This window comes from Pseudochaenichthys georgianus, chromosome 22, assembly GCF_902827115.2.
Source record: "Pseudochaenichthys georgianus chromosome 22, fPseGeo1.2, whole genome shotgun sequence".
In the NCBI taxonomy this organism is placed as follows: Eukaryota; Metazoa; Chordata; class Actinopteri; order Perciformes; family Channichthyidae; genus Pseudochaenichthys; species Pseudochaenichthys georgianus.
The window spans coordinates 19,876,058-19,890,140 of record NC_047524.1 but is presented as its reverse complement, the minus strand read 5'-3'; positions in this window follow the sequence as shown (position 1 = coordinate 19,890,140).

The window sequence follows — 14,083 nt, the reverse complement described above, 5'->3', positions numbered from 1 at the left end:
AAGCTGTCACTGAATTTTCAAAGACACCCCATCACGCACCTCGGTGGCTAGCAGATTATTGGAATAACTGGAAACACATGCTACTGCACAACGAGCTCTTATTAATGAGGTGCTTTGACATACAGATCAGAAGGGAATTACAATAAAACTAACAAGGAACTCGCCGTCACTAGAGTTGATGACCGGCAACAGATTGTGTCAGATGAGGCAGTCTGTGTAGAGTGATTTGTGAATCCTATAAAGAGTTAATTCACTATTTTTCCCCTCACATGCTGACTTACAGAAACAGCGTGTCGTTATATCAGGATATTATCATTACTACTGACCTGTTTCTCTCTCTGATCACCTGTGGTCAGGTTTGGAGGGTTTTTACAGCACAACTGGACACAGACTTTCCACTAAGATCTGTCAGCGGGGAATGAGTAAAAGTCTGCCTGGGCCACGTCCATTGGAGGAAGACTCCAGATTACAACTGTTGCCAGCCAGCTAATTCACAACACATGTGTTTAAGAGTTGAGAGGAGGAAGCCTGGAAACTGGAGCGACAGACTACTGCATTTAATCCTGCTTTATTAAATCAAGATTAGACGTTTCTTTTAAAATGTTACCACAATGAGGCATCCTGGTGTGATAGGAAGCTGACCACACTTCCATCGTCCCTTTTGTCTTATTTTCTTGACATTTTTGCTTGCCACTATTTTCTAATCAAGTATATGAAGTTAAATATTTGAAAGTTCACTAAAGCAATTTCATCATACTCACTTTGTCCAATCTTATAACCTGTTGAAATCTGCAACTCTTCTCCTTATTAAAACCATAACTCCTCTTTGGAAAGCATATGGAGTTTCATCAATGACATCATCCTGCAGACACCATACACATGTTAACAACAGCTGTAGTTATTAGCGTTAGTCATCACCACTGTATAAATTACAGATGAATTATAGAGCTGCAGAGGCAGTTGTGATTCCTTCCCCCCCCCCTCTGTTCATCCATAAATCACTGATAATCCTTCAGCATTAGCAGAAAATATGCACTGGCCGCAGCTGACAGGCAGAATTACTACCAGGCTCCTCCTGGCTATAAGAACGCTAATGTGTCCGACAGGGTGGTCACGCCACTGCCACACAGCTCATCCTCCCCGGATACAGCCGCAGAGCTAACCAAAAGGGGAATGAATGGTATAATGAGGCAAATTGTTGTTGATTTTGTTGTAGAGAGTGGATCATTTGTACATACACTGCTTAATGAACACATGGTGGACAAAAAAAACATAGTCTACATTGAGTTATCCTGCAAAAGGTAACTGTGTTTGAGTGTTGGTTCAAACATTGTGTTTAATCATTTACTCTTTTATAGACATTTGAGGTGGAAAGTAACTAAGTACATTTACTCAAGTACTGTACTGAAGTACACTTTTGAGATAATTGTACTTTACTTGATTATTTCCATGTCATGCTACTTTGTACTACTACTCCTCTGCATTGAATACATCGTGTACTTTCACTCCACTACAGAAAAAGCTAAAAATTAAATTAGGTTTCTTTTATAGAAACAAATCCTGTTTCTCCTTTCAGACAAGGAAACATTCGATCTCTGCAATGTTTTTACCTGTATTGGATTATGGTGATCTGCTTTATATGAATGCCTCTGACCACTGCCTAAAGAGTTTGGATACTGTTTACCATTGTGCTTTACGTTTTATTTCTGGATGTGGATATTGGGTACACCATTGCACTTTATATGCTGCTGCAAATTGGCCATCTTTGTCTGCTCGCAGACTTTCCAACTGGTTGGGTTTTATTTATAAATCTCTGCTTGGGCTTGTTCCCTCTTACACTTGCACATGTATGTGTAAAAGAGAAAGTCTATATGGCCTGCGCTCCCAGGTGCTCATATGCAAAAACATAACCATAGCAACGTAAGAAGCATAAAGAATGCAGCGTCGCCACATACAGATGCTAACACCCAGACATATTCACAAATATAAAACAAATATTCAGAAACTGTAATGAACAATGACTATTATTTATTTCAAGAACTTTTATTTACAAAGATTTGGATTAATGATGTGAAATATAATCAACTCTTAAATAAGACTTTAGTTACACCTGGAGTAAATTCACAATCCACCCTGCAGTATACAAAGTCATTCAAACTAACTGCACCTTTACCAGCTTTGATAATTCATTCATACATCAATAATTATAATCAAAACATATAATATATATTATTCTGAAATTGACCAATCTGCATAATGACTACTTTTACTTTTGGTAATTTAAGTATATTTTGATGCTAATACTTTAGTACTTTTACTTCAGTAACATTTTGAATGCAGGACTTTTACTTGTAATAGACTATTCCTACTACTAGTACTTCTACCTTTACTCAAGTACAAGATCTGAGTACTTCTTCCACCTCTGCATTTAACTACTATTTTTGTTTTTGTTCAAAGGAAACACTGTAAAGCAACTTAGCCTAGGCCAACATGTTGGTGCCTGAATTGTTGCAGCATAAACACAAAAGCAAAAGAAAAATGTTTTACAAAAACAAATGCCAAGCACATGAAAACAAGTAGAACCCTAGAAGCAATGACACTGAACAGAATATCTGTGTGTAATAACACTACAGCCTCAAAATGAAGCTGACAGTCTCAACAAAATAAGCCGCATCGCAAGCGTCGCCAAACTGACATGAAGATATATGATGAAGGTTTCTCTTAATAAAGCTAAACATAAACAGGAGGAAATGAAAGCTGCAGGATATTTTATTTTGTAACCATGTTGTTGTTGCAATAACATGAATAATGGCTAACGTTAAATAAAGACATTCAAACAGTAGGGGGCAAAATTCTTAAAACCCACTGTGTATTGAATACAATTTTACTGCTTAATGAAATCTTTCACAACATTCTAATGATGGCGTATGGTTTTATTAAAGCAATCCTGGTAAAAATGGATTCATCATGTCAGTTTTTTGCCTTGTCTCTAGTGGAAAGTGTAAAGGCTGCATTGCTGTCTTTTGTGATAGGGGGCGCCAAAGTAAGAGATGATTCTGCAGTTAAAACATTACAGGATCACAGCACTAATTCTTACAAAAAAACACAGGGCTCAAATGTTTCCTTCTCTTGTCGAGAGTGAGAGAAAATGAGCAATTTTGGCTTTTAGTTATTTTCCAACACAGAATTGTGCTACTTAGGAAAATAATTGACTGTGTCATATCTGAGGGACAAAGAAATATATTCCACAGTTTGGTTGATTTAAATAATATTCTCTTGCTCCTTTACAACCTATTTCTATATCCTTATATGGCTATCCCAGCTTGTTGTTGTTTGCAAGGAAAAGAGACAAACAACTCTGTGATGTTTGGCCTGAAATGCCAGTAACCAAGAAATTCTGAGATAAACAGAGGTAACCTAAACCCCTCTGATCAAACATTTCCTTTACTTTTATTCAACAAGAGAAGTGAACGTAGCATCGGATATTCTTGATGACAATTGGTGTGACACACCATACTGATGTTGTTTGAAGGGTGACAGTTCATGGAGAATATGCTACAGTCTACATGTATTTGTTGCTTGGCTTTGGGTGTCTTGTGCCAGTTATGAAGTCATGTATGATGAAAAATGAGGATGATAAACAGAGTGGAAACAAAATACACTTAAGCAACAAAATCATACAGCAAATGAACTGCAGATTTTTGGAGAGGGAAGGTATTTGAATCTGAATGACTGCCCTGTTGTTGAGGGATGGAAGAATACTGAAGGTGGGGTTGAGGAGTGCAACAATGAACCATGAGGTAATCACAATGGTTGGAGTGTCGTTGTACTTTTTTTAGACATTTTAATTAAAAAGGTTCTCGTTTCAATATTTAGAGCAATAATATGGCACCAAAAGTGGTTACCTGAGCACAGAAAAAGAAATCAGGCTTCTCTATATGTGTTATAGTCCATGCATTCCTTTTAGTGCATGCGAGTCTTGTGTGCAACCAGCTAATGGCTGCCGAACTGCACTGCACTCATGCAATGGTTAGCCAAGACTGCACCTGACCAAAGGCTTTGTTGAGGAAACTACGCCAAACCTCTTGTTCCCTCTCGCTCATTGTATTTCGCACTGTTTTCACTGATGTTAGCTGCTAGCCCCTCAGCTAACGCCACATTGAGAGGTATGTGAAGGCAATCCCTCTGCTCGGAATTCTGTATTGAGAACCTTAAAGCTCACCTATTATGCTATATTTGAACAATATATTATAGGGCCATATCTCTGAAGTGTTTTGCTCAAAATACCAAACAGATCACCCATTGTAGCCATGCCTTATACCCCTCTATTTCAGCCCTGATACAAAAGTACAAAAGTGCTGATTCTGAGTTGGGCCCTTTAAATGTAAATGAGCTGTTGTGGCCACGCCCCTTTGGAGCACATGCAAGCAGTGAGCTCTGTGAAGAGAAGGGTGGCTACTCTGCGGCAGAGACTCAGCTAAACGCTGCCGTGATTAAATGCCATATTATGTTCCAAACAACATCAAGGATTATTTCGGAAACAGTATGGAGCTCAAATGCTTTTTCTCTTGCGTGTTTACCACAGGGTGAGTTAATTTTACATCCGTGTTCTTTAAACGATTTTCTCCAGTACAGCGTTAGCTCTGAGTGTTAGCGATGCTTGCTAATGTAAACACAAACCATATTACTTCCCAAACATATTGCGCATTGTTTCTGATAAGGGATGATAGGTTGGGGCGGAACGTTGCCAGGAGTTCTATGTAGAGCCAGCCCTCATTTTAGTAATGTTGTCATGACAGCAGCAAATCTGGATCAGCTCCGTTGTACCCCCGTTTTAGAGATGTGGATAAGGAGGAAAAGAGAGAGGGTTGTATTTTCTGACACTTTGTGTGTCTCCTTACACACCGGGGACACGGTGTATAAAAGACATCAAAAAGTGCATTTTGCATGATAGATGACCTTTAAAATAAAAACTGCACCCATTTTGTGCTGACAACAAATGGTAGCAACATGCTCTGTGCAGTAAAGCAACTTCCAACTGCTAACAGGAAAATACATTCATAGAATTTATTTAAAGACCTTCAAGTCTTAAAAATTAACCAAATACAGAAGTGTCTTAAACTTTAATGCATTCTCGGTAATGGCCAGAAGTGGGGGCGACTTCTCTGGTTGAAAAAACAATTATGATAGACGTCTAAAAGAAAACACTTTTCTCATTTTATCTTTCAACCCAAGACTAACGGCCCGTACACACTACAGGCGTCAACAAAAGCAGTCAAAGCAGCCAAGACAGAGCACATTTCTCTGTTAATCTCTAAGAACAGCCACAAACCTCAGGTTCTTTTTAATGTCCTCAACTCGATCATTAATCCCTGTGATGTTTCTCCAATTGTACCATCGACTACTCTCTGTGATAAGTTTCTGTCATTTTTTATTGAAAAAGTATCTGCTCTTAGGCTAGCCCACACTAGTGCTAACCTAGATTCTGCCCCTCTTCTGTGCGCTGCTGTCCTCGACCACTTTGAGCCTGTATCCCTCTCTTCTCTCTCAGATGTTGTCAAGCACCTGCGGCCGACAAACTGCACCTCAGACAGCATTCCCTCTCGCCTTCTCGATTCAGTTGGAGCAAGTATTTTATTACTTATAAACACCTCTCTCAGCTCAGGATGTGTCCCAGCTGCCTTCAAACATGCTGTGGTCAAGCCACTGCTAAAAAAGAAAAATCTCGACCCCTCCATTCTTGCAAATTTTAGGCCCATCTCCCAGCTACCGTTTTTATCTAAAGCGCTGGAGCGAGTAGTCTACGCCCAGCTGCAGTCTTTTTTAACCACGCATGGCATCCATGAAAAGTTTCAGTCTGGTTTCAAACCAATGCACAGCACTGAAACAGCCCTTTTAAGAGTTTTTAATGATCTCCTCTTAGCCGCCGACTCAGGTAGCCCAGCTGTCCTGGTGCTGTGGACCACAGCATTCTGTTGTCGCGGCTCGAACAGTCCGCAGGCATCACAGGCTCTGCTCTGGCATGGTTCAGGTCCTACCTAACAGACCGTAGCCTTTCACTGCAGCTAGGTGCCTTCTCCTCTGCAAAAGCCCCCCTTACCTGTGGGGTTCCCCAAGGTTCTATTCTGGGCCCCATCCTTTTTCTATTATATATACTGCCCCTAGGTGCAATTCTCTCCAAGCACAACATCCCCTTCCACTGCTACGCTGATGACGTTCAGATATATCTACCTCTCAATGCTAATGCCAACTCCTTACAGCAATTGATGGACTGCTTGGCTGAAATTAAATCCTGGCTGAGCCAAAACTTCCTCACCCTCAACGAGAGCAAGACCGAGGTAATTTTTTTTGGACCCCAACCTCCGGCCTCCCAGGTTGACATTCTTGGCTCCCTGAGTAAAAACATCCTCCCCGCTGTAACGAACCTTGGAGTAACCTTCAATAGCACTTTTAAATTCGATAAACAGGTCAGCAGCGTAGTCAAAACCTGCTTTTTTAAATTACGACTATTGGCTAAGACCAAGTCGTTTTTATCTTTTAAAGACTTAGAGAGGGTAATTAACGCTTTTGTGACATCGCGACTGGACTACTGCAACGCTTTGTATGTGGGCATGGATCAGGCATCCATAAAACGCCTGCAGCTAGTACAGAACGCAGCTGCACGTCTCCTGACTGGCCACAAAAGGCATGACCACATTACCCCCATTCTGGCCTCACTTCACTGGCTTCCAGTTCGGTTCCGAATAGATTTTAAACTCCTTTTATTTGTTTTTAAGGCCCTAAACGGGCTGGCTCCGGCTTATATAGCTGACTTAATCCAGCGATACACCCCAGCCAGAGCTCTAAGGTCTGCCGACCAAATGCTGCTGGTAGTGCCGAAAACCAGGCTAAAAACTAGAGGGCACCGAGCCTTCGCAGCAGCTGGTCCCAGGCTCTGGAACACTCTGCCCTTACCTGTGAGGTCGGCCCAGACACTAGGGGCTTTTAAATCCTCTCTAAAAACACACTTTTTCTCTCTGGCCTTTTAAAAGTGAGCAGAGCATGACATTTTTCATTTTGTATTTTAACTGTGTCTGCCTTTATATTTGTTGTTTTTAACTTAAATGCTACAAATTGCAATATGTTCCGTATATTTTTTATTCATGTACAGCACTTTGGCGTGACCGAAAGTTGTTTTAAAATGTGCTTTATAAATAAACTTGATTTGATTTTGATTTGATTTCAACGCTTCGCCCATTCATTTGAATGGGGTGACGTAGGATATTTTCAAAATTCGCTGAACTGCATTGTGGGTAACATGGCAAGGCGTTGCAAGCCTCGCGAGCGTCTATCGGCGTCAAAAGTTCAACAATGTTCAACTTTTGAGGCTCGATGCTTGCTCGAAGCTGGCGTCAGCCAATCAAATCCCGTTTTTTAATTCCCGCCAGTACAAGCGCTAGCCAATCAAACCGCGTGTATGCAGGTCTTGACTATTTTCCATATGTCAGAAAATGGAGGAAAAATTAATAATTGCCGTGGCAAATGTCCCAGTCTTGTATGACTGTACTCTCTGTTCACCTACCGGGACCTAAACCGGAGGAACCAGGCATGGCGGGAGGTGGCAGAGACAGTTGGTGAAACTGATAGGTTTTCAACTGTTTGGAGAGTTTATATCCAGTTTACTTCGTTTTAGCATTGAACGGACAGCTAGTAATGTAGCATAATAACATATTGTGGTGACCACCTTCGATGCATCGCCTCCGACTCCCATATCTCTCGGCACTACAATATCATATATATTAATAAAAAAATATTATAATAAGTATAAGCATAATATATAACATATAATACATGCACAGCTATCAAGCATAGACAGTATATTTAGCCAGCTAGTAATGTAGCATAACATATAATATATATTAATATAATAATAAAAAAATATTATATATAATATAAGTATAAGCATAATATATAACATATAATACATGCAGAGAGTGTCGTTTTTCTCATACTGATATTCTGAACAATCTGTGTTGTTGTATTTGCTGTAAAGTGTCTCTACTGTAGGCTAATTTTATTATATGTACAGCACTTTGGCTCGACCAAACATCTTTATAAATGTGCTATATAAATAAAACTTGATTTGATTCACAGCTATCAAGCACAGACAGTATATTTAGCCAGCATGGAATGTAGCATAAAAATAGCATTCATTAATGGAGGAATAATTTAGTAAATTAAAGAAATTCACTTTATTATTTATTAACTTTATTATTTCATTTCATTTCATTAGAGAACGTCTGCAAGAAAAGATGGAAGAGTCTGGGGGACAGGTTCCGCAAGGAAAACATTTTGGAAAAGGAGGCCAAAAGAAGCGGGGCAGGGTCTGCAGGGGGGTACAGGCCCTGGCGTTTCATGTCAGTGATGGGGTTTTTAACCCCATTCATCGTAGACCGTGAGACGTCCAGCAATGTCCCCCGGCAGACCCTGCCTCCATCCACCCTGGTGGAAGAGGAAGAGAGCCAGATAGATAGTGAGTCTGCCAGCCAGTCCACCAGCCAGTCCGCCAGCCAGCCCACCAGTCAGCCAGCAGCAGTCAGCATGGAGGAGAATGCTGAGGTCCGGGGGAAAACACGGGGGAGGGGGAGGGAGATCTCCCCGTTTGAAAGAAGTCTGCTGTCTGCTGTGACCAATTACATACCAATTGCCCAGCCAACCCCACCAGTGGTGGAGGAGGACGAGGACTTTCAATTCTTCAAGAGCCTCTTGCCCACCATGAGGCAGATGACAAAGGCACAGAGGGCAAGAGTCCGCCTCGGGGTACACCAGCTCATTTTTGAGGTGGACCAGGAGAACAATGTATAATTTTATAATTTTTTCACACGTACTGATCCACATTACATTTTTTTACACTCATCACACACACTTCACTCAAATTCACCAAATAAAACATTATTTCAAGTATGTTATGGCTATACTGTGTCTTCACTTGTTCATGTGGTTTGTCAGTTGCAACATACCAGAAGCTTCATGTATGTCGGTATATATAATGTGCTTTCTTCTGTAATTGGTCATGTGAAAACCTATTGAAATTATGAGTGGTTTATCAGTAAAAACAGGGCTGAAAGAAAAAAGTTGTTAGTCATATCATAATATAATAATATCAATTCAAGAAACATGTTTATTAGGAATGTTTGATTTTAAAATGGCTCATTTGGAATATTTGCTCTTTAAAGAAAATGGGTAGCTCTTAAAAGAGCTTTTGGTTTGGAGGAGCCATGGTGACCCTACACCACGTTATGCTGCCATGACACTACACCCTCCTCATTCAAATAGGAGCAGAAGGTCTCCCGCAGTTGGATGGATTGGAGCCCATCATAGGTGCATCGCGCAGGGTTGGAGCTTCATCACTCGACTCTGCGACGACAGAGACGACAGGTGTGCATGATGACCTTCCTATTGTCTTCCTGCGGAGGAAGTTGTGCAACACACAGGTGGCCTTCACACACAACTCTGTTACCTCCGGGCTGGTGGTGATGACACGCCGGAACATTCTCCACTGAGATGAGAGGATGCCAAACGCACATTCAACCACCAACCTGGCCCGGCTGAGGCGGTAGTTGAACAGCCTCCTTTCACGGGTGAGCTGACGTCCAGGGAACAGACGCAGCAGGTTGTCCAGCAGCAGAAAAGCCTCATCCCCAACAAACACATGGGGAAGAAGGCCCAGCCGCTCTGCTCCTGGGATGACGGTGTCAGGTGGTAGCTGCAGACTGCCATCTCGGAGGCCCTCTCCAAAAGCGGAATTCCGCAGGCTCCCACCGTCGCTGCTCCTTCCAAAACCTCCGACATCCACTACCCTGAAGAGGTACTGGGCATCCACTACAGCCAGTAGTACCAAGGAGTGGGTGGACTTGTAGTTGAAGTACAGGGACCAGGGTGGGAATTCCACGACGGCCAAGACGGCCATGGCCGTGATGCCCTGTTAAAAAAAATGCAATTCACGGCCAAAGTGGCCTTTGTGCCCCTGTCAAAAGTAAAAAAGAATGTCCTGTGGTATTGGTATTTTGACTAGCAATTTAGTTAAATTGTTTCGTTTATCAACGCTACAACATAGCGTTTCGTGAGTCGGTTGTCGTTGTTGGGGGGGAAAAGCAAACAGCTGTTAGCTGCTCGCGATGTGCTCCGCAGCACAGCGCGAGCAGGCTCCCGTGAGCGGGAGGGCGCTCCTTCTTCACTACAGACTATCGCGCCACCTAACCATTCGCCAAAATGTTTTTAATACGAGCGGTAACCGGCCAAGCGCCGGGCAAAAAACTATCTTCTAATAAAAGAAAGTCACCGGAGGAGTTAAAGGAGCAGGCCCGGTTCCAGAACAAAATGACTAAGGGTGCATCTGAGATTAGAGAGGGTGCAGTGGTAAAGTGCTATTTTTATAAGTGGGGAGTGTACCTAACACCCTCTATGGGGGTCCTCACCTCCTCTGAGGGGGGTCCGGGGGGGAAGATTTTTTTTTAAAATATTGAAGTTAAAACCATCAATCTGGTGCACTTTGAGAGCAACATTAAGAGATCTATGGATCTATGTGCTCTTTGCTTGATTATGCCTTCCCAGTCCCTTATCACGTAGCCTATAAGAGCATGGCGCCAGTTGTTCTAACCAGTTGTGGTGAAGGCATCTGACTTACTTGGCATCTTTTTTCACATGAATATTCCAGCCAATCTCTGTTTTGAAACCATGAGCTGCAAAATGAGCGCCTCACCCCACTGTACAGGCGAGTTGGGTACTTTTTTTAAATATACCTGGGCAGGCTCTGTTTTGCAGAGGTCCTCTGGCACTTGTGGGCCGCCGAGGGGTGGCGGTGTTTGGGGTAACGAAGACGGCTGTGGCTGCTCCGCCTCTGTGGGCGAGGCGGGCAAAGCCAGCGAGTCGGGCAGGAGGACGTTAGTGTCCACGACAGTAACGTAATGTCCCCATGATCTGAACTGTTATTACCTGCAGTAGATGCAGTGTTACTGCTGGCGATAAGGGCTGGTTGTTTTAACCATTTTCTGATCCATCATTGACTGCTGTGTCAGCACCTTGCAGATGATGAATGTGCAGCGGCACAGGTCACGTGCACCTGACATAATAACGTTACTTACCGTTTAAATTGATCAAATAAATGCAGCAGACAATGCTATTCCACCACAATTACAATTTATTTTATTTCAACTATATTCTTCTTCTTCTTATTATTATTATTATTACTACTATTGTTAGTAATAGTAGGCAAAATGTAATATTTTTCACTTTACATTTTTTTTTTTTTTACTTTTCATTTTTAAATGAGGGTGCATAACGACTCAACTGAGGGTGCAATGCACCCTTATGCACCCCCGTAGAACCGGGCCTGTAAAGGAGTGACAGGGAGTTGGCTGCAGTGCCGCGTCCTAAAACCCTTTTATAATCTATCGATTAGATTTATGATTAGAACATTATAAAAGTAGGGTAGACATGTGGAGATTATCCGGCTGAACAAAACGTGCATTTATCAATCAATCAATCAATCAATGTTTATTTATATAGCCCAATATCACAAATGTTACATTTGTCTCAGTGGTCTTCACAGTGTGTACAGAATATCAGTATGACAATACGACACCCTCTGTCCTTAGACCCTCACATCGTACAAGGAAAAACTTCCAAAGAAAACCCAGTTTAAAGGGAAAAATGGGAGAAACCTCAGGGAGAGCAACAGAGGAGGGATCCCTCTCCCAGGACGGACAGACGTGCAATAGATGCCGTGTGTAAATTGAAAAGATAATACATTTGCAACATAGGTAGTCCAAATGTTTGGAAATGCATGTGTGTATAATAGGAAGATGAATCCACGAGGATATCCATCCAGGACCTATGATCCAGGACCACAGCCACGACTCAAGATCCAGCGCTCGCGATCCAGGACACAGGACCGCAGGATCATCCATGACTCCGGATCCCAGCGTATATAGACACCAAAAAGAAAGACATTTGGGGAAGCTGGGTTAATCGGAACATGAGTGTACACGGGTATAGACAGAGAGAAGGAAGAAGTAAGATGTCCCCCGACAAACTAAGCCTATATCAGCAAAACTAGGGGCTGAATCTAATCAGCCCTAACTATAAGCTTTATCAAAAAGGAAGGTCTTAAGCGCACTCTTAAAAACGGATAGGGTGTCTGCCGCCCGAACACAAACTGGAAGCTGATTCCACAAATGTGGAGCTTGATAAGAAAAGGCTCTGGCTCCCATTGTACTTTTAAAGATTCTAGGAACAACCAACAACCCTGCATTCTTGGAACGCAATGCCCTAGTAGGACAGTAGGGTATAATGAGTTCTTTAAGGTAAGATGGCGCCTGCCCATTAAGGGCTTTGTAGGCGAGAAGAAGAATTTTAAATTCTATCCTGTGTTCTATAGGCAGCCAGTGTAAGGCAGCCAGAACAGGAGTAATGTGGTCCCTTTTCCTAACTCTGGTTAGTACACGAGCCGCAGCATTTTGAATCAGCTGAAGCGACTTGATTGACTTCTTGGTACTCCCTGATAATAAAGAGTTACAATAATCCAGCCTAGAAGTAACAAATGCATGGACTAGTTTCTCTGCATCGTTTTGAGGCAAGATATGCCTGATTTTTGCAATGTTACGTAGATGGAAGTAGGCGGTCCTTGAAATTGATTTTATGTGGGCGTTAAAGGATAAATCCTGATCAAATATAACACCAAGATTCCTTACAGTCTCACTGGAGGCCAAATTAATGCCATCCATAGTTAGTATGTCTTTAGATAATTTGTTTCGTAGATTCTTCGGGCCAAGTACAATAACTTCAGTTTTGGTCGTGTTTAACATCAAAAAGTTTAAGGTCATCCACGTTTTTAAGTCCTTAAGGCAGTCTTGAATTTTATTTAGATGATTAATTTCATCAGGCTTGATTGATAAATATAGTTGAGTATCATCCGCATAACAATGAAAGTTTACAGAATGATTCCTTATAATATTGCCTAACGGAAGCATATATAATGTGAACAAAATAGGTCCGAGCACTGAGCCCTGTGGCACTCCATGGCTAACTTTGGTTTGCGTGGAAGATTCATCGTTAACACGTACAAACTGAGAGCGTTCAGATAGATACGACCTAAACCAGCCTAAAGCAGTTCCCTGTATGCCAACTAAGTGCTCTAGTCTTTGCAATAGGATATCATGGTCGATAGTATCAAATGCAGCACTGAGATCGAGCAAAACAAGAATAGAGACAAGTCCCTTGTCTGAGGCTATTAGAATATCATTTGTGACTTTAACCAGAGCTGTCTCTGTGCTATGATGTGTTCTAAAGCCAGACTGAAAATCTTCAAATAAATCATTGTTTTTTAAATAATCACACAACTGTTTTGCGACCGCTTTCTCAAGAATTTTTGAGAGGAACGGAAGATTAGAAATAGGTCTATAGTTGGCTAAAACCTCTGGATCGAGGTTGTGCTTTTTAAGAAGCGGTTTTATCACTGCTACTTTGAATGATTGTGGAACATAGCCTGATAATAAAGACATATTCATAATATTTAATAAAGAAGTGCTAATTAATGGAAAAACTTCCTTCAACAGCTTAGTTGGAATTGGGTCTAACATACACGTTGATGGTTTAGAAGAGAGAATCATTGAATGTAATTGTTCAAGGTTAATGGCTGAAAAGCATTCTAGTTTACTATCTAGTGTAATATTAGAACTTACGATTCCGGGAGCTGTTGATAACACTATACTGGTCGAAGGCAAGAGGTCATTAATTTTGTTTCTAAGAGTAACAATTTTATCGTTAAAAAAGCACATAAAATCATTACTACTGAGTGCTAAGGGAATAGAAGGCTCAATCGAGCTGTGGCTCTCTGTCAGCCTGGCTACAGTGCTGAAAAGAAATCTTGCATTATTCTTATTCTCATCTATTAATGAAGAGTAGTAGGCTGCTCTCGCTTTACGCAGTGCTTTCTTATATTCATTGAGAGTAATATGCCAAATTAAACGAGATTCTTCAAGTTTAGTGGAACGCCATATCCTTTCAAGTTGTCTAGACTTTTGCTTTATTTTCGGCATTATGC